Genomic DNA, 21,048 nt, shown 5'->3' on the forward strand with positions numbered 1-21,048 from the left:
ATGAATTTACCTTATTTACAATACATCAGAAAGCGAGCAAATAGCGCCAGTCAGTAAGAAAGAGCAACACTGAAATTGTACTGTGAGTCAGAAAGCGAGCATATAGCACTACAAATACGGAAAGCCAGTGAGAAAGAGTAGCACCGAAACTGTACTGGGAATAATGGCGGGGAGGGGTGGTTTGTTTCTAAGGAGCATTTGTGTTGAAGTGTGCCGCTATCTAACGGACGTTGGCGATGGTAACTACAGAGAGAAGTGACATACAACTGGTGCTGCATGTGGGCAAAAATCCGGGGGAAGGATGCTGTCTGTTTAAGGCGAGTCCCTGTTCAAACGTGCTGCCATATAACGGACGTTGGTGAATGAAATATAGCACTATCAGTGCATGTAGGAGTGTGACTCACGGAAACATGGATGTGTGAACCGGTCATGCGCACTGGGTCGTTCACGTTTTACATCTATACAGCAGTCCCGCTTCACCCGATCAAAGCAGTTGGCCTTCTCGTACTTGAACACTTCCACCATCTCTTGGCAATTTAAAGAAACATGGTTAAAGAGTGATGCACAGGGACCAAACGTGCCGCTAGATGGCGCATGGGTGAATGTTTGTTCAACGTGCGGCCATCTTGTCGATGATAAGTACGGGGACGTATGCCAAAGGTGAAAATGTGCCCTGCTCTTCACCACGAACATTTTTCCCAACCAAGCATATCCATGACCATCTCCTGGTCACAAAGGAGCCCCATCCCCAGTATGGTGAAGATTTGTATGGCGGACAAACAAACATACATACATACACACATAAGTACATCAACTCTGCTTTATATATTAGATGACCTGCAGTTTTTCTGCCCCACATTTTTTGAGCTTGCAGCCTGAGCATACACAAATGAACGGACTGATACACCACAACTGGTGGCCAATCTCACCTCTGAGGCCTTTCAAAACTCTCAGCACAAGAACAGGACAGAAATGTTGCCCCTACATTTCCTGCAGTATATGTATGGGGAGATTTTCCATGCAGCTGATCCAGTTTTTCTTCCTAACAGTAAATTAGGACTGAATGCTGAATGGTTTGATGATTTTCTCGTTTTATTGCCTGGCTTGGCTTCTGTTACTTTAGTAACGTTTCTTATCATCATTTTAGTATGCGACTGTATTTTTAAATGTACTATGGAAGCCTTTATGTTACTTGTCAACAAGTTCATTCTGCTCCACTTTCTAATTTTGGTTATGCTGGTTTGTCACATGAACTGCCTTATACTAATACAGACTTACCTGAATCCATTGCTTAACGTAAAATGTTGGCCATGTTAACTGATGAAGACAAGTAACGGAAAAAATTATAAAATATTTGACAGCTCCTTTCTTCTGTATCTTCATCTATCTGAACCTCTCTTGACCGGCACTCCCTCTATGTTATGTCTGATCCCATACAGCTCTTTTCTCAGACTCTATCATTTTGGGGTGCCTTGCTCTCCTCCAGTCTTGTTCAATACTGTCCGTCTTTGAATGTGGCTCTCAGTGTGCTTAGTCAAACACTTGGGGGCGCTGTTACCCCATGAAACCCAAGAGACAGAAGTCAGACAGACACAGGGTAAAAGCAATAAGATCTTTTTAATTCTTCTTTTCCTTTGCAGTGCCTCCAAAGCACCCCAACCACAATAAAAAGGCAATACAATAATTAAACAAAGACAACAAATCTCTCCTCTACCTCCCAGCAATCTCTGTTACACTCCTCCCGACTTTGGCTCCCTTGCTGGGTCTCCACCAGTCCTTTATATGGTCCTTGACCCTGAAGTGATTCTGTTCCTCCATTCACGTGACTTGCTAGCACTTCCAGGTCAGATGGAGACTTGGATTTTTCTTGAGCCCAGGAGTACTTTGGGATTCCCATCCTCGTGACACTTCTGGGCTATAGATACAGCAAAAGAACTTCTGTTCCTTTACAGTTCCCACTGGTGGCACCCACGGCACCCAACAGGGGGCGCAACTCAACTCCAAATTCCAAGGTGCCCTGCGGGAATCCAGGGCACTGCCAGATCCCAGGGAAGCTGCCATCTAGCATTTTGGGGGAGGCAGTAACCGGGAAAAGATGCCTTCCCCCATCCTTCCATCACAGGGGCGTCCCGGCCGGGATGAGCTGCCGGCCATCTGCCACAGCCTCCTATTCCTTTACACATCCTCATTTGTCTCAAACACAAACTTCCGGTTTTGATTGTGTCACCAAAGTAAAACTGACCAATCCGATTGCTCTAAGGGACTGGACGGACACACACAAACACACACACACACACACACACACACACACACACACACACAGATGTTAGCATTTTATTACACACTAGATTGTTGTTTTAACAGAACTTAAAGAGGGATTGTTAGAGCTAATTTTTACTGTTAAACATGATTTTCACTCTTTGATCATTATAACCTTTTTGCTGTTAGCTTTCACCTTTAGTACTTTTATTAAGCATTTTAATGAAAGTTTTTTTTTTTTATCTGTTACCTAGTCCTACTGTGTTGTGCCACTACTTCATGTTGTAGGTTCCAACATGGCATTTCACCCGGCATGAATGTGAGACCTGTACCCGGATGGGAGGCCAAGATATGGGAACAATGGGGGAACATTCAAGGACCACAGTAGACATGTGGAGCCATGGGGTGGTCATGAGGTCACTGGAAAGGGCTGTGTGGCGCTTCTGATATCTGCAAAAGGACGAAGGTCCTGATGGTTGTGAGACATGGATGCTATCCAATGACCTGAGATGAAGACTGAACTCCTTTGGCACTGTGTCTCTCTTGAAAATCCTTGGGTGCTGCCGGTTTGACTTTGTGTTGCTCATGGAGTCCCGAATGAGGCACATGACCTGCATTGTGAGGGAGCGTCAGTTACGGCACTACGGCCATGTGGTGTGTTTCCCCGAGGGTGATTCGGCTCGTAAGATCCTCATTATTGGGGAGCCGAGTGGCTGGACCAGGCCAAGGATGGATGGAAAGACAGAAAGAGAGAGAGAGAGAGAGAGAAAAAGAAAGAAAGAAAGAAAGAAAGAAAGAAAGAAAGAAAGAAAGAAAGAAAGAAAGAAAGAAAGAAAGAAACTAGTGTGTTTATTGGTGATTGTGTGACCCGGAAGCCTGTCTTTTATTGATCCCATGACTGTCTGTCTTTTGTAGCACTTTGAGATTGTTAAATATAAAGCGCGATATAAATAAAATCTATTATTATTATTTTATTATTATTATGTGTGCTAGTTGTTTCTGGGGTTTGGGTGTCGCCCCCATATTTGTCACAATGTACAAGTATGGATAAGAAACAATAAGAACAGGAGTAGCAGACATTCTGACTCCAAGAGTCCATTTATTAGTATACTGCTAGGACATGAGAAATGCCCCCTAATCACATACTCCAGTAATTAACTGCGTTTTGAAGAAGTGCAATCAACATCATCTTCATCATGGTACACTGATGATTCCATGCACATGTCAATAAAAGTATTCTCATCCTGAAAGAGCTCTGTGAATTTGATTTGAACACCTAAAGAAAGGAAATCCACAGTAACCAAGTCACAATATGCTAACAGTTAAAAGTCAAAATCATTAAATAGAGCAAAAAAAGCCAAAAAATCCAAAGAGCAGCAACGAATAAAAAGAGTAAAACACACCAACATCCACATAAATACAATGTAGCATAGAGGGACTGTACTCCCTATGACCCTTTATAGGGGTGGGGAAGTCCCTAGACAGAGATTGACAGGCTGCCCCGCCTCTTGGTGCACTACCCACAAAACACAAGGGACATGGCAGCAATGACACCCACACATCGAAATCAAACAATTAACAACACACATGAAAAATACAAAATGATACAAATAAAAAACACAAATTACAACATTAACATTGTGACCACTAGGGCCAGACTGCAGACATAACCTCACAGACACAGTCCCAGTAAGTACCAGTATAAATAAAAGATTTATTAACAAGAATACCTCACACAAAACAGTATCAAAAGTGACATATCTTTCTTTGTCTTCTTCTTCATACCTTGCATGTGAACTTCATCCATTCTCCACACCTGACTTCCACTTGCCTGGATGAGGTCTCTTTTATCTTGGAACCAGAAAAATGACCCGTGCTAAGGTATAGCCAGATGGAAGTATTTCTTCGTCAATTGGAAGTCCCACAAAATAGTGATCGTGAATTCCATCAGCTCCTCCTGGTGGCCCCAATGGAATCCAACAGGGCTGCCTTACGGGACTGCAGAAAGTATTGCGTGTATCCGTGTGGGAAGCCTAACCCAGGGAGGCTGCTATCTTATGTATTTAGGGAGAAAATATTCATCACTGCTCATCTCTTCTGGTCCTTCCATCTGGTTGGGGTGCCAGTCCATATGTGCTATCTAGTACAATGTAAACTATTGTAATAAATTAATCAGAAATAATAATAAAAAACAGACAAAATAAAGACATTTGAACATAAACCACAGGAGTTACCCTGGCTAACACCTAACACCAACAAACTGAATGGTCAACCCACTGGGTTCTGTTTCGTTCTGAATTGTAAAGCCGGAAGGAGGGTAAAGCAGTAGTGATGACTTCAGGGTGGAATAACCTTTTGGAGTTCCACCGAGTTTCTTTGCAGTCTTTGTCGATTTTCCTAAAGCGTTTGACTCAGTTGATTGAGCTGCCCTGTGGGACATCTTGAGGGTTCGCGGGATCCCCTTGAGGTTACTGGATATCATGGCCGGCCTGTACCCTGGTATTGTGAGTGCTGTGCAGAGTGGAGGCAGAACCTCTGTGTTTTTCCCAGTTGATTCTGGGGTCCGTCTGGGGTGTGTTCTGCTCCTACTCTGTTCAATGCTTGCATGGACTGGGTGTAGGTCAGGGTCGTGGGTCCAGCAGCTGTGGGGCATCTGTTGGTGAAGAGAGATTTACTGATCTTGACTTTGCTGACGATGCTGTGATTATTGCGGAGTCAATGGAGGCTCTGATCGGGGCGCTTGAGAGACTGAGTGAGGAGTCTGAGTGTCTGGGCTTGCGAGTGTCCTGATAAAAACCAAAGAGCCAAGCCTTTAATGAACTCTTGGGCACGGCCATCAGCAGTGTGTCTGTTTGCGGAGAGAGTGTCGACCTCGCCGAGAGGTTTACTTACCTCAGCAGTGACATTCATGTCTCTGTTCACTCTTCCTATGAAGTCAGTAGACGGATTGGGACAGCATGGGGTGGTCATGAGGTCACTGGAAAGGGATGTGTGGCGCTTCTGATATCTGCAAAAGACGAAGGTCCAAGTCTTTAGACTCCTGGTGGTTGTGAGACATGGACGCTATCCAATGACCTGAGATGAAGACTGGACTCCTTTGGCTCTGTGTCTCTCTTGAAAATCCTTGGGTGCCGCTGGTTTGACTTTGCGTTGCTCATGGAGTCCCGAATGAGGCACATGACCTGCATTGTGAGGGAGCGTCAGTTACGGCACTACGGCCATGTGGTGTGTTTCCCCGAGGGTGATTCGGCTCGTAAGATCCTCATTATTGGGGAGCCGAGTGGCTGGACCAGGCCAAGGGGTCGCCAACGTAACACCTGGCTGTCACAGACATTCGGTCATTCCCGGAGGGTGGGACTGGACCGCATGCCTCCCTGGGGGTTGCCAACTGGGATCCTGAGTTGTTTCATTGTGTAGTGGGTGCGGCAATGTGCTGTACCAGTGCATGCTCCCCAGCTTGACTTGACTTGTACATAAATGTTGTAATAAAGCACAATAAACACGAGAAAAAAATTTTGGATCCTCCCTGTATATTGTGGTGGTTTAGTAGTCAAAAAAGATGTCTTTTTAATGCAAAACAACAAAGACTAAAAAAAAAGAGTTAACAGTTGGTTTTTATAATCTGGTGGCAGGAAGTTGGAAGTGGCGCCCAGCCTGGGGTTTGTTTCCTGCCTTGTGCCCTGAGTTGGCTCCAGCAGACCCCCATGACCCTGTAGTTAGGATATAGCGAGTTGGATAATGGATGGATGGAAGTGAGGTCATCAGGACAGGACGGTAGTTAAAAAAATTAGTTAATCTTCTGCAGGTCTATGAAAAGAAGAGTAAGGCACAAATACTCATTCCCAACCCTTTTTCATCATTTGACTGTCCAGAATTGGACCCTTTGGCTGACCCCTAAGCATATGTATATGACAATCAGAAAGCATTTGATAAGGTGCCATATGAGAGGTTGGGCATCATATTAAAAGAAGTGGCAGTTAAGGATGTTCTGTGTAGATGGGTGCAGAATTGGCTCAGACAGAGGAATATGAGGGTGACGATGCGAGGAACTTCATCAAAATTAATAAGAGTGGTGACCAGCAGGGGTCAGTCCTGGGGCCGCTGCTATTTATAATATCTATACATAATTTAGCTAGGAATATAAGTAACAAGCTGATTAAGTTTGCAAATGATACCAAGATAGGTGGATCAGCAGAAAATTTGGAATCCATTATATCGTTACAGAAGGACTTGGATAGCAGACAGGCTTGGGCAGATTTGTGGACGATGAAATTCAATATCAGTAAATGTAAAGAATTACACATAGGAAGTAAAAATGTGAGGTTTGGATACACAATGGGTGGTCTGAAAATCAAGAGTAAACCCTTATGAGAAGGATTTAGGAGTCGTAGTGGACTCTAAGCTATCAACTACCAGACAGCGTTGAGAAGCCATTAAGAAGGCTAACAGAAGGTCAGGTTATATAGCGCCTTGATGTGTGAAGTACAAGTCCAAGGAGGTTCTGCTCAGTCTTTATAACACACTGGTGAGGCCTCATCTGGAGTACTGGGTGTAGTTTTGGTCTCCAGGCTACAAAAAGGACATAGCAGCACAAGAGAAGGTCCAGAGAAGAGCGACTAGGCTGATTCAGGGCTACAGGGTATTGAAAGAGCTGAGCCTTTACAGTTTAAGAGGAGACATAATTGAAGTGTTTAAAATTATGAAGGGAATTAGTCCAGTGGATCGAGACGGTGACTTTAAAATGAGTTCATCAAGAACACAGGACACAGTTGGAAACTTGTGAAGGGGAAATTTTACACTAACATTAGGAAGATTTTCTTTACACAAAGAATGATAGACACTTGGAATAAGCGACCAAGTAGTGTGGTAGACAATAAGACTTTAGGGACTTTCAAAACTCAACTTGATGTTTTCTTAGAAGAATTAAGTGGATAGGACTGGCAAGCTTTGTTGGGCTCAATGGCCTGTTCTCGTCCAGATTGTTCTGATGTTCAAATGTTCAATGTTATATGATAAACTAACCTAACTGAAATTACATAGAGATATGAAAAAGAATAATTCCAAAATTTCAAACATAACAATAAAACAAGAGAATGCACATCAACCCAGGCTGGCACGTTACACTCATGGGTGAGACCATCTTATGTATTTGTTTTTATGGGTGCTACTATTTTGTGGTTTCTCTGTTGCTACAACACAATGTGGTTGTTGGAGAAGAGATTCACATGTCACGTTGAACATGACACCATGGACCCAATGTTGTTAGAGAAGGTTGCAGGCATCATATAACATCCAGGATTTGCTACAAAATAAAGTAAACTTTGGTTAGAATATTTTGGCTCTGTCTCATGTTATGTTAGTCCCATTGAGTTTAGCGATCTTAAATATGATGAATGACACTGTTCTGCCAGTGACGCTGAAATTGGCAGGCCATGAGATCTAATCGTAATCACACAACTAGTGGGGGGTCAAACAAACATTGACAGAGAATTTGTCTGAGAAAACACAATACACAAAAAAATGATGGCACTCAAAATACAGATGAATCAAAAGATTAGATTGAAGAGTTGATGTTTTGTAATCTGCAGTTTTATGCAACTGACCCTTAATAGGCATCATAGCAGAGGTTATGGTTTACTGCCACACTCCTTCTGAGTGACCAACCACTCTAGAAGGTCCCACAGATTTCAAGGGACAGTGACAGTAGAAGAGAGCAGTGATCACGGGGTCCCTGCTGACATTCGAGGGATGGCGTTGGGGACACAAGTGCAGTCTGTGCTTGTTGCAAGGTGTATCCTGCTGTTGAGCAGACCCCATGAGTGAGCAGCAGTGACGTGAAGGCACCAAAGTTCTCAATGGTTTTAAATGGAGCAGATCCTGACCGTGTTTCAACCTTCATTTTTTTTTAACTATTAATTGTGCTGGTTTATATCCTATTACTGCCAGAAGGGATCCTACTCTGTTGGGCCCATGAACAAGGCCCTTAACCTGAAAATTACTCCAATGAGCACTGTATAATGGCTGACCCTGCACTTTGACCCCCAAAAGGACATGCAAAAAGATAATTTTCCCTCAGGGATTAACAAAGTAAATCCATCCGTCTATCCATTATTCAACCCACTATATCCTAACTACAGGGTCACGGGGGTCTGCTGGAGCTAAACCCAGCCAGCACAGGGCACAAGTCAGGAGCAAAACACGGGCAGGGCGCCATCCCACCACAGGACACACACACACACACCAAGCACACACCACAAACAATTTAGGATCGCCAATGCACCTAATTTGCAGTGTCCTTGGACTGTGTGAGGAAACCCACGCAGACACAGGGAGAACATGCCAACTCCAAGCAGTCCAATCTAGCCTTTCTATTCTTGAGGCGTATGAGTGGCTTGCACCTTTCAGTGCACCCTCTGTATTTACTTTAATGCAGTCTTCTCTTTATGGTAGACTTGGATATCGATACGCCGACCCCCTGGAGAGTGTTGTTCACTTGGCTGGCTGTTGTGAAGGGGTTTCTTTCACCATGGAAATGATTCTGCGATCATCCACCACTGTTGTCTTCCGTGGACGCCCAGGTCTTTTTGCGTTGCTGAGTTCACCAGTGGTTGCTTTCTTTCTCAGGATGTACCAAACTGGAGATTTTGCCACTCGTAATATTGTAGCAATTTCTCGGATGGTTTTTTTCTGTTTTCTCAGCTTAAGGATGGCTTCTTTCACCTGCATGGAGAGCTCCTTTGACCGCATGTTGTCTGTTCACAGCAAAATCTTCCACATGCAAGCACCACACCTCAAATCAACTCCAGGCCTTTTATCTGCTTCATTGATAAGACATCACGACGGACTTGAACACACCTGGCCATGAGTCAATTATCCAATTACGTTTGAGCCTCTAAAATGAAGGGATTGTGTTCAAAAAATGCTTTACTTGCCTCACATTTTTATTCAATCATTTTGTTCAACCCACTAAATTAAAGCTGAAAGTCTACACTTCAACTGCATCTGAGTTGTTTCATTTAAAATTCATTGTGGTAACGTACAGAACCAAAATGAGAAAAAAGTTCTCCCTGTCCAAATATTTATGGACCTGACTGTATGTTTTCACTCTGTTTTATGTTCCAGGAGCCCCTACAGCATGCGTATTCACATACTTATTACATACGTGTTTGTCCCATCACTCATAAGCTGAAAGGCACTTTCTGGTGAAATGACGGCTTGAAGTAGTCGAGTGGCTGCTAATCTGGAGTGCCCACCAACAGGCCGAGTCGTTTGGTAAAGTCCAGTTGCCAGCTCATCTCCCGCAGATCGATGTCTGTTTAGTCCTCACTGGGCGAACATTTTTGTTGGCACGTCAGCTGCACGAGCGTATCCAGCACTACGATCAGCCGATGCAGACACCTGACTTTCGTTTTCGATCTCCAGATCGCTTGTATCAAAATCAGTTCGATAAGTACAATTCAGAAAAAAAAATAGAAAGTAAGAAATAATACGCACAGAGTATTTTGGTTTGTGCATTTGCTTCGCTCTCTCGCTCGATGTCGCTTCAGGTCTCCTAACTGCAAGGCAGCAGCACTACCCATTGTGCCACCATGCCTAACAAAGAATATGAAAATCAAAATTAAATAAATAAATAAATAATTGGATTATTCATTTGTATTTTAATCTCTGCAGAATTATTGTTTTTTATTATGGACTAGCTGTTGTAAGTAGTAGTGAAACTTTAAAAATCAATAAAAAATAAAACAAATGTAATAATTTTTATTGAGAAGAATTTATATTGATAGATTTCGTATACGAGGGCCTCTTGATATACAATATTTTTGGTTTTGCTATCAGGCGCTACAATATAGCTGTGACCTCTTTACCAAAAATGTAAAATGCTTGCAAGGTATCTCTGGCCAAGCGGAAGGTAAGTACGCTCCAGTGTCAAACATTGATCGTGTTCAGCTGTGACAGTAGAGCGTCCCCCGATGTGGGGAGAAAAGCACGTGGCCATCAAAGCTCTGGCAATCAGCAGCTACCCTCTAAAACACACGTAGCTCTGATCTCTCTCTCAAAAACGTAAAGGTACTCCTTAACAATCTGTAGATGAAAATGTCTGCTGGACAAACAGGAATCTCTAACTAAGTGGAGGTAAGGTGCGCTCCAACACGTGGCCCCAGGCCCCTCCCCTCAGCCCTCAGCCTCTCTCTCAGATTCGCGCAAATAAATCGGTACTGCAAGCGAACTCTGATACTTAGCGCGATGAGAGAAGTTACAAAATCAACCAGAATGATCAACCAAATTATAGAAACAACTGTTAAGTAGTTCTCTTATGAAAACTGGATAGAGAGACAGACAGACAGACATTGGATTTTATATATTGTGGCCCACTAGGCTGGCACCGCCCGCTGAACCCTACACAGACAAGAATGGCACACAAGTTCGAGGCAAAAAAGGTTTATTGTTTGTTTAATCCCTTCCCCATTCCCCACAAGTCTGACACTCTTCAGGCACAAGCACAGCACACTACCACAAGTCTCTTCCTTCTCTTTTTATTTTCTCCTGTCCACTACTCCGGTCAAGCTTTGTTGCTCCTCCTCCTGACTCCGACTCTCGAGTAGTGGCTGCTGGCTCCTTTTATAACGCACCTGGAAGTGCTCCAGGTGCTTGATTACTTGTCTCCAGCAGCACTTCAAGGTGCGGCAGAAGAACTTCCCATAAGGGTTCAGAAACTCTTGCTGAAGCAGCCCCTGGTGGCACCTGTGGATACCAACAGGGCTGCACCAAACTCCAACTCCCATGAAGCCCTACAGGACGATGAGGCGCCACTGCAACCCAGGTTGGTTGCCATCTAGACCCCCGTGGGAGGGCTGCTGTCACACCCGGAAGTGCAGCCAGAAGTAGCTCGTAGAACAACTGGAGCACGTCTGGGTGCTCTATAAAAGGGGTCAGCTGCTACAACTCAAGCAGCCAGAGATGAGAAGAAGTGGTTGAAGCTTGCAAGGAGGAGTAGAGATGAAAAGAAAGAGAGAGACAGAGGGAAGAACAGTGCTTGGTGCTGTGCTGTACTGTCCTGTCCTACTGTTGGGAACGAGACAAAAGCATTTCCCACAGCTCAATAAAGGTGTTGTGTGCTAGACTTGGGCTCAGGGTCTGTTGTGTCTGGGGTTTGGGGATCTGTACACCCCCGGTGACTACAATATATATATATATATATATATATATATATATATATATATATATATATATATATATATATATATATATATATATATATATATATATATATATATATAGTGACAGATAGAGGGCGCCTCTTGAACCTTCGGACAATATGTCAGACACCAGGTAAAAGTCCAATATGTTGACTTTTCATTAATAAACAGTGCACAAAGCACCCTCTTCTCCACAATACTCATAAATAACAAAACACTAATCAATAATCATAATTCACCACTCCCAGACGCGTTGCCACCCTTCCACCCAGCTCAGCTCACAGTCTGGGGATTTCCCACAGTCCTTTATATTGCCTGTCCCAGAAGTGTTCCCAATCCTTCAGTTCATGTGACATCCTATCACTTCCGGGTCAGATAAAAAGTCCTCTTCTTCATCCCGGAAGTATGTCATTTCACCTGTCGCTTTGTCTAGGACATACTTCCGGGTTATAGGGCACATATGACTCTCTGGACCTCCCTGCAGCATCCTCTGTTGGCTCCTGTGGTATCCAGCAGGGCTGTAGGGGAAAACTCCATTGTCCATGATTCCCTGCTGGTATCCGGGGCACCTCCATGCTGCAGGGAGAACTCCACCTGGCTGGCGGGCTGGGGGTATTGGCTGGGATGACAAGTCGGCCATAGACCACAATATACAGTATATACACTCACCTAAAGGATTATTAGGAACACCATACTAATACGGTGTTTGACCCCCTTTCGCCTTCAGAACTGCCTTAATTCTACGTGGCATTGATTCAACAAGGTGCTGAAAGCATTCTTTACAAATGTTGGCCCATATTGATAGGATAGCATCTTGCAGTTGATGGAGATTTGTGGGATGCACATCCAGGGCACGAAGCTCCCGTTCCACCACATCCCAAAGATGCTGTATTGGGTTGAGATCTGGTGACTGTGGGGGCCATTTTAGTACAGTGAACTCATTGTCATGTTCAAGAAACCAATTTGAAATGATTGGAGCTTTGTGACATGGTGCATTTATCCTGCTGGAAGTAGCCATCAGAGGATGGGTACATTAGAACATGGTGGTCATGAAGGGATGGACATGGTCAGAAACAATGCTCAGGTAGCCCGTGGCATTTAAACAATGCCCAATTGGCACCAAAGGACTAAAAGTGTGCCAAGAAAACATCCCCCACACCATTACACCACCACCACCAGTCTGCACAGTGGTAACAAGGCATGATGGATCCATGTTCTCATTCTGTTTACGCCAAATTCTGACTCTACCATTTGAATGTCTCAACAGAAATCGAGACTCATCAGACCAGGCAACAATTTTCCAGTCTTCAACTGTCCAATTTTGGTGAGCTCGTGCAAATTGTAGCCTCTTTTTCCTAATTGTAGTGGAGATGAGTGGTACCCGGTGGGGTCTTCTGCTGTTGTAGCCCATCCGCCTCAAGGTTGTGCGTGTTGTGACTCCACAAATACTTTGCTGCATACCTCGGTTGTAACGAGTGGTTATTTCAGTCAAAGTTGCTCTTCTATCAGCTTGAATCAGTCGGCCAATTCATTCTCCTCTGACCTCTAGCATCAACAAGGCATTTTCGCCCACAGGACTGCCGCATACTGGATGTTTTTCCCTTTTCACACCATTCTTTGTAAACCCTAGAAATGGTTGTGCGTGAAAATCCCAGTAACTGAGCAGATTGTGAAATACTCAGACCGGCCCGTCTGGCACCAACAACCATGCCATGCTCAAAATTGCTTAAATCACCTTTCTTTCCCATTCTGACATTCAGTTTGGAGTTCAGGAGATTGTCTTGACCAGGACCACACCCCTAAATGCATTGAACCAACTGCCATGTGATTGGTTGATTAGATAATTGCATTAATGAGAAATTGAACAGGTGTTCCTAATAATCCTTTAGGTGAGTGTATATATATATATATATATATATATATATATATATATATATATATATATATATATATATATATATATATTGTCACACATGTGCCCATGGGATGCAGCTCAAAAGAAGGTAATTCCTGGTCAGAACAGATGGTGGCAGAGTGCACTGACCGTTTCTCTTTCTTCCCTGCAGGAAATTGCATCTGGGCCCTATGCACTGAAAAAAGTATAACATTGATGTTGTTCATTCAACGTAAATTTTCTCATTCAAGCAACTTAAGATTAGTCATTTAGTGTTGGTAGCTTGAAATATTTGGTTTCAGATCTCAATCAAAGTAAAAAACTTTGTAACAAAGTAAGTTACGGTAGAGGGAATAATCATAAAAATCCTATTTCAGTTAACCTAATATTTTCGGTTGTTTGTGTGCTATGTTAGAGGGGCCGTTTGTATTTTCTTCCGGTCGAACTTTCCAGCATGCTGGCTTTCCAACTGCCAAATAAGAAGAACACTTTCCTGAGTGGACGTGGCTATACAGGTCCGGTCATTTTTAGCAGCAGACTTTTATAACGCAGGATTTCTGGTAAGTAACCCTGTTTCTCAACTGTTCATTTTAAGTATAAGAACTCGTGATAAAACATTCTTTCAAGAAAGGCGTAGAAATGTTTAATAACTTTTTTGCTCTCCAAAATGTTTCCAGGGCATGATCCAACCTGCGAACGTTGCAACCAAGGCCCAGCCTCACTGGGTCACAAGTTCTGGGCCTGCACCAAATTAACATCATTCTGGACAAAAATTTTTTATTTCCTTTCAGACAGCCTTGGACTCACAATCCCTCCTAACCCATTAACAGCTGTGTTTGGGGTTCTTCCAGAGGGGCTTAAAGTGGAGAAAGACAAACAAATTATGATTGCATTCACTACACTGTTGGCACGCAGACTTATTCTGATAAACTGAACCCAAACTCTTCTCTTTTAAGTCAGTGGGAAACCGATGTGTTATATTATTTGAAATTGGAAAAAATCAAATACTCAGTTAGAGGATCCGTACAGACCTTTTTCAAAACATGGCAGGATCTAATCAGTAATATTTTAAAATAAGTTCATAAAGCACAGAGAATTTATTAATTTAAGTATGTTTACAAGCCTTAAATTTTACGCTTGCTCTCTCTCTCAGGGGTGAGGTTCGATCTGTTCTTAACTCAATTCTTCTTTTTGTAAAAACTTGATTGCTTTGTATGGATTGTAATAAAATTAATAAAAAAATAAATAAATAACTTTTTTGTTGTATATTTAAGATTTACACTAGGAAAAGCTGGTGTATTTAGATTTTAAAATAAATGTAAAAAGTACAGCATTGGAATTTGTTTTGTTCATTATTTCTAATTGCATAAAAGCAGGTTCTGACCAATAAACCATTTTAAATTGTAACAACTTAAAAAATAGACTTACTTCAGTATAAAACAAGTGAATTACACCCAATCACTCTAAATGATTTGCCTCAACTTAAAAATGCTGGGTTCAGATTGAAAATATTGCATGTGAATCATTACCTTAATTATTTTAAGTTGAAAGGAGGTTATACTTTTTTCAGTGTGACCTCGCTTCCGGTTCCTCCCCAGATGACATCATTTCCTCCCTCCGACTTTAAAAACCACCCTGAATGTACCATAAAGTCAGTTCAGTTGGGGCTTTTGTCTGTGAAGGAGTCACACTCCTGCAGCGACTCTCAAATGAGCAAACATCTCACCAGGTTTAACACAGAAAGACGCATCACCAGACTGAGAGTCATAGTACCAGAATGACATTTGCCGGAAATGCCCCTGACCATCTTAACAGAAAATGATCGCAGACCACTCTGCACTCCTAGTCTCTGGTGTGTCTCTCCTTGGCAGCAGCTCCACACATGCCCCATGACTCTGTCCTGCTTGACTTTGCGTCACCATTCTTGCTTCATTCCAGATGTTTTCCAATGCTGGCCCTTAACACAGGGAGGCCGCCTGACAGGCCAATTAGTTCTGGTATTAATGGCGCGTGTCTCGCATTTCCTCTGCAATTAGCTTATTTTCTGGGGGCACTGCAGCTTCTCATCGTCGTCTGTAGAATCCATTTAAAATCTGCTGCTTCCAGTGCTTCCGATCAACCTGTAAATTATTAAAACCCACTTTAGGAAATGTGGACAACCACGGTCTGTGCTTGTCGGGTGACAACAAAGAGACAAAGCACAAGTCCTGGGCATCGTGATTTGAATTCGGTTCCTGCTACATTTTTAAAAATATGTCAGATAGTATTTGAAGAGCTGTAAAGGTTAAACAATTTAAGGGGAACACAGAAACTTTACTAAACTGCATGATTAACAAGGTTACAAATTGAAGGCATCTTGCTGTGACGCCAGGTTCATTTTGTTATGGACGTTGCTATTTATTGCTGTAGTGGTTATGCAGCGCTGCTGAAGTACGTAAGCAAGGGAATAAATGTGCTGCACTCAGTGAGGAGAGCTACAGACATGGACGCATTTGGTGGTTGAAAAATCGAGAGTGGGCTTTCCTCAACTTTCTCGTATAGTGAGATCGAGGAAAAAGTCATCAGAACCACTCCCAGTTGTGCAATATTTCTCAATCATCATATCTCTTTGTTTCTCATCGTAACTAATTAATCACACAATCATTTATCTCTATTCATAATCATACTTTATATTAAAATTATATTTTTGCACTTTTTGCACAGGAAGGTCGAAAAACGGTGGTGGAATTTTCTCAGGATTACATATACGATTACCTCAATTACAAAAGTAAAGAGTTTGTGGACCACCGCCACCCAAACCCGACTCACAGACACACGCAGAGGCACAAGTACAAGTGCCCGCTTTTTATTTTTATTTTCTTCCCTTGTGGGAAACGCCTTCCCCCCGTTTCCCACAAGGACAGCACAGTTCACAGAACAGCACAACACAAATCTCTTTTTCTTTCCCTCTCTCTTTTCTCCTCCACTCCTCCTGGCAAGCTTTGTCCACCTCTTCCCAACTCCGGCTCCTAGAGTAGTGGCTGCTGGCTCCTTTTATAAGGCATCCAGAAGTGCTCCAGGTGCTCATGGACCTATTTATGGCAGCACTTTCGGGTGTGAAGGAAGAACTGCCCATAAGGGCGCATTAGCAGCTGCAGCACTCCCTGGTGGTGCCCACAGATCCCAGCAAGCCTGTATCCAACTCCAACTCCGATGGAGCCCTGCGGGAGTCTGAGGTACCGCTACAGTCCAGGGAGCTGCAACCTAACGCTCCAGAGGAGATAACGCTCTGGATATGATCCTTCCAGCGTGGAGGCATCCTGGCTGAGCAAGGGCTCTGGCCCTCCGCTGCAAGTTATTGTCACCTAAAAACATTAAAAAATTATTATACTGTATAATATTCGTTGCAATAAATTGCTATAGGTAAAACTGCATTAAGCTACATTTAATTGTGATAATGATGGCGGAAATAAACCAAAATATCAGAAAATTAAATGTATTACCAGGAACGCGATGGGGACATAGCAGCTTATTGTTCCCATTACATCTTTATATTTTCATGGCACGTTCAATGTTTACACATTATTGTTAAACTGATTATGTATAAATTAAAATAAAATTTATAACAGTTATTGAAAGAATATGTGTTATATTGGATACAGTTTTTAATATCGCGTACACTTTTATATTTCCATGAAGCAAAAAATTTGGATGGTTATTTAAATAAAATACTACTTCCGGTTGAATAATTTTTCTCAAATTTCATATCTGTTTGCTTTTTATCCTTATAAATATGAAGTGGTGTGAAAAACTATTTGCCTCCTTCCTGATTTCTTATTCTTTTGCATGTTTGTCACACAAAATGTTTCTGGTCATCAAACACATTTAACCATTAGTCAAATATAACACAAGTAAACACAAAATGCAGTTTTTAAATGATGGTTTTTATTATTTAGGGAGAAAAAAAAATCCAAACCTACATGGCCCTGTGTGAAAAAGTAATTGCCCCCTTGTTAAAACATCACCTAACTGTGGTGTATCACACCTGAGTTCAATTTCCGTAGCCCCCCCCCAGGCCTGATTACTGCCACACCTGTTTCAATCAAGAAATCACTTCAATAGGAGCTGCCTGACACAGAAAAGTAGACCAAAAGCACCTCAAAAGCTAGACATCATGCCAAGATCCAAAGAAATTCAGAAAACAAATGAGAACAGAAGTAATTGAGATCTATCAGTCTGGTAAAGGTTATAAAGCCATTTCTAAAGCTTTGGGACTCCAGCGAACCACAGTGAGAGCCATTATCCACAAATGGCAAAACATGGAACAGTGGTGAACCTTCCCAGGAGTGGCCGGCCGACCAAAATTACCCCAAGAGCGCAGAGACGACTCATCCGAGAGGTCACAAAAGACCCCAGGACAACGTCTAAAGAACTGCAGGCCTCACTTGCCTCAATTAAGGTCAGTGTTCACGACTCCACCATAAGAAAGAGACTGGGCAAAAATCACTGTTAAGCAAACAGAACATTAGGGCTCGTCTCAATTTTGCTAAGAAACATCTCAATGATTGCCAAGACTTTTGGGAAAATACCTTGTGGACTGATGAGACAAAAGTTGAACTTTTTGGAAGGCAAATGTCCCGTTACATCTGGCGTAAAAGGAACACAGCATTTCAGAAAAAGAACATCATACCAACAGTAAAATATGGTGGTGGTAGTGTGATGGTCTGGTGTTGTTTTGCTGCTTCAGGACCTGGAAGGCTTGCTGTGATAGATGGAACCATGAATTCTACTGTCTACCAAAAAATCCTGAAGGAGAATGTCCGGCCATCTGTTCATCAACTCAAGCTGAGGCGATCTTGGGTGCTGCAACAGGACAATGACCCAAAACACACCAGCAAATCCACCTCTGAATGGCTGAAGAAAAACACAATGAAGACTTTGGAGTGGCCTAGTCAAAGTCCTGACCTGAATCCAATTGAGATGCTATGGCATGACCTTAAAAAGGCGGTTCATGCTAGAAAACCCTCAAATAAAGCTGAATTACAACAATTCTGCAAAGATGAGTGGGCCAAAATTCCTCCAGAGCTGTAAAGACTCATTGCAAGTTATCGCAAACGCTTGATTGCAGTTATTGCTGCTAAGGGTGGCTCAACCAGTTATTAGGTACAGGGAGCAATTACTTTTTCACACAGGGCCATGTAGGTTTGGATTTTTTTTTCTCCCTAAATAATAAAACCATCATTTAAAAACTGCATTTTGTGTTTACTTGTGTTATATTTGACTAATGGTTAAATGTGTTTGATGATCAGAAACATTTTGTGTGACAAACATGCAAAAGAATAAGAAATCAGGAAGGGGGCAAATAGTTTTTCACACCACTGTATATGTATACAAAATTTGAATCATCTGTCTGTAATTATAACCATAGTTTACTTGAAAATGTGCAAAAGTATTCGGTTAAAGTACCACTTCCGGTTGTCGGCCCAAAATCCTTATTTTTGATATAAAGCAGGTGTACAAAATCTCACTGACCGAGGGCAAAGTGTTTTCGAGTTATCGTGTTTACACACAGACAGACAGAGAGACATCGTTTCAGTAATGGTATTTACTGACTCAGGAAGGTCTCAAACATCGAGCTTCATCAAAATCTCAAGGTCAAATTTTTCATGATTCCTATACTTTCTCTATACTATGTACACGAGAAAGTAGAAATCTGAAACGTGCTCAGGTAAAGTACCACTTCTGGTTGCCAGAAGTGGCCCAAAAGCTGATAGGATTCCATATTTTTGATATAAAGCAGGTGTTCAAAAAGCATTTTCGAGTTATCATGTTTACACACAGGCAGACATAATTTCAAAAATGGTCTCCAAATGGTTTCCAAATCCAAATCTCGAGGTGGAATTTTTTCACGATGCCTATATTTTCCCTGTACTATGTACTGTATGCTGTCAGCCCCTTGAAAAGTGATTAAATAAAAAATAATTGTCCCCTATGTACCTGTTGCAATGACTTTGAGATGTCATCAAGGAAAGCAAAGCAAGTATGACACGAGGTCAAGTGTCGCTTCTTCTACAAAGATCTTCTAAAATGGCCCGCGCACATTTGCTGGGACCCCTAGAAGAGATTCTAAATAATTGGATTCAAGTGATTTTTCAAAGTTGCTGCTTTCTTGAATTTGTGTCACACATATCTCCAATCATGGAATCAGTCATTCAGCCGATTTAGATGGAGAAAAGTCATCACTCTGCTGTTTGTTGTCATTGCGTGCCCCACACTGAATATGGACCAGAGAACAGAAAGGAGAGAGTCATCTGAGGAGATCAGAAAGACAATGATAGACCAGCATGTTAAATACCAAGACTCAGGGCCGGATTTAGATGAAAAGAGGCCCTAGGCTATTCCACTTATGAGGCCCTTTCACCTCCCATTTTTAAGTTTGTAAATTACATGAGAGATAATAAAATACATCATTACTGTGATATATATCAATATGTTAATAATATAACCATGAAAATATAAAATAAAGCACGTAATACATACATTTTTAAATATACAAATTAAAACATATGTTAAGAACTTACCTAGAATTCCGCGAAATGAAGATATTGTCACAAAAAATTTTTCAATAGTCTATAAACACTTCACTATTCAGTATTGAACCTACTGAACTCAAAAGGCGAGAGTCAAATGAGTAAACTAAAATAAGAATCTTTTCTAAAAACATTAACACGTGTTTCATATTATCGAAGTAACACGAATATAACCGAACGTCGGGATATCAATAGGTCTGTTCGTTTGTCTGTTCTAATCTACAGTACACCAATCTGCAATTTATTTATGCAAGAACAAACCAGAGCTTAGTAGCATAAGGCACGTCAATATTTGCCATAGCAATCAGTGAACATATGAACTATACTTTGGTGCAATCTAGTATATACAAACAAACAGACTCAATGAGCCGAACGCCTTGATCTTAACCAATACATTTTTATGTTTGTTTATTAGTCATATGCGTAGAATTTCTCCTTATTTTCGGTTCAGTGTTTTAGTGTTCACTGTTTTTAGAATACAGTAATCCCTCCTCGATCGTGGGGGTTGCGTTCCAGACCCCCCACGATAGGTGAAAATCCACGAAGTAGAAACCATATGTTTGTATGGTTATTTTTATATATTTTAAGCCCTTATAAACTCTCCCACACTGTTTATAAATATTCCCTGCACAGTTATACAGCATAATCCCTTTGTATTCTCTTAAATATTAGGTAAGATTCATTGAAATTATGTATATAAACACACTGTTTATATACAGTAAAACCTAAATATTATTTTAAAGATATTAACTGTCTCCGATATCACATATGTTACAGCCATTACGATAGACAGGCCATCAGCAATAAATATGTACAACGCAAGAAAAATTGTATACAGTACATGTGTGTACAGTGACACTAAATGTACGCACATGTACTAAGTACTGTAAGTAGAAAATTAATTATGGTTACACACCAACAATGACACGATGACTTGTCCGATAACGATGAGTTTAATTTTACTGCACAACAAAGGAGAGCGTTACAGCTCTTCTAAAGGAGCATTGTTCTTCTTCTGGCAGTCTTCAATCCAAATCCCTAAAGCAGATTCCATCCAGACTACTGCCTTATTACATCCACTTACAACTGGTTAAAAGGACACTGCGGCTGTAGATCTTATATTCCTTTC

The sequence above is a fragment of the Polypterus senegalus genome, chromosome 11 (assembly GCF_016835505.1).
Source record: "Polypterus senegalus isolate Bchr_013 chromosome 11, ASM1683550v1, whole genome shotgun sequence".
NCBI lineage: Eukaryota > Metazoa > Chordata > Cladistia > Polypteriformes > Polypteridae > Polypterus > Polypterus senegalus.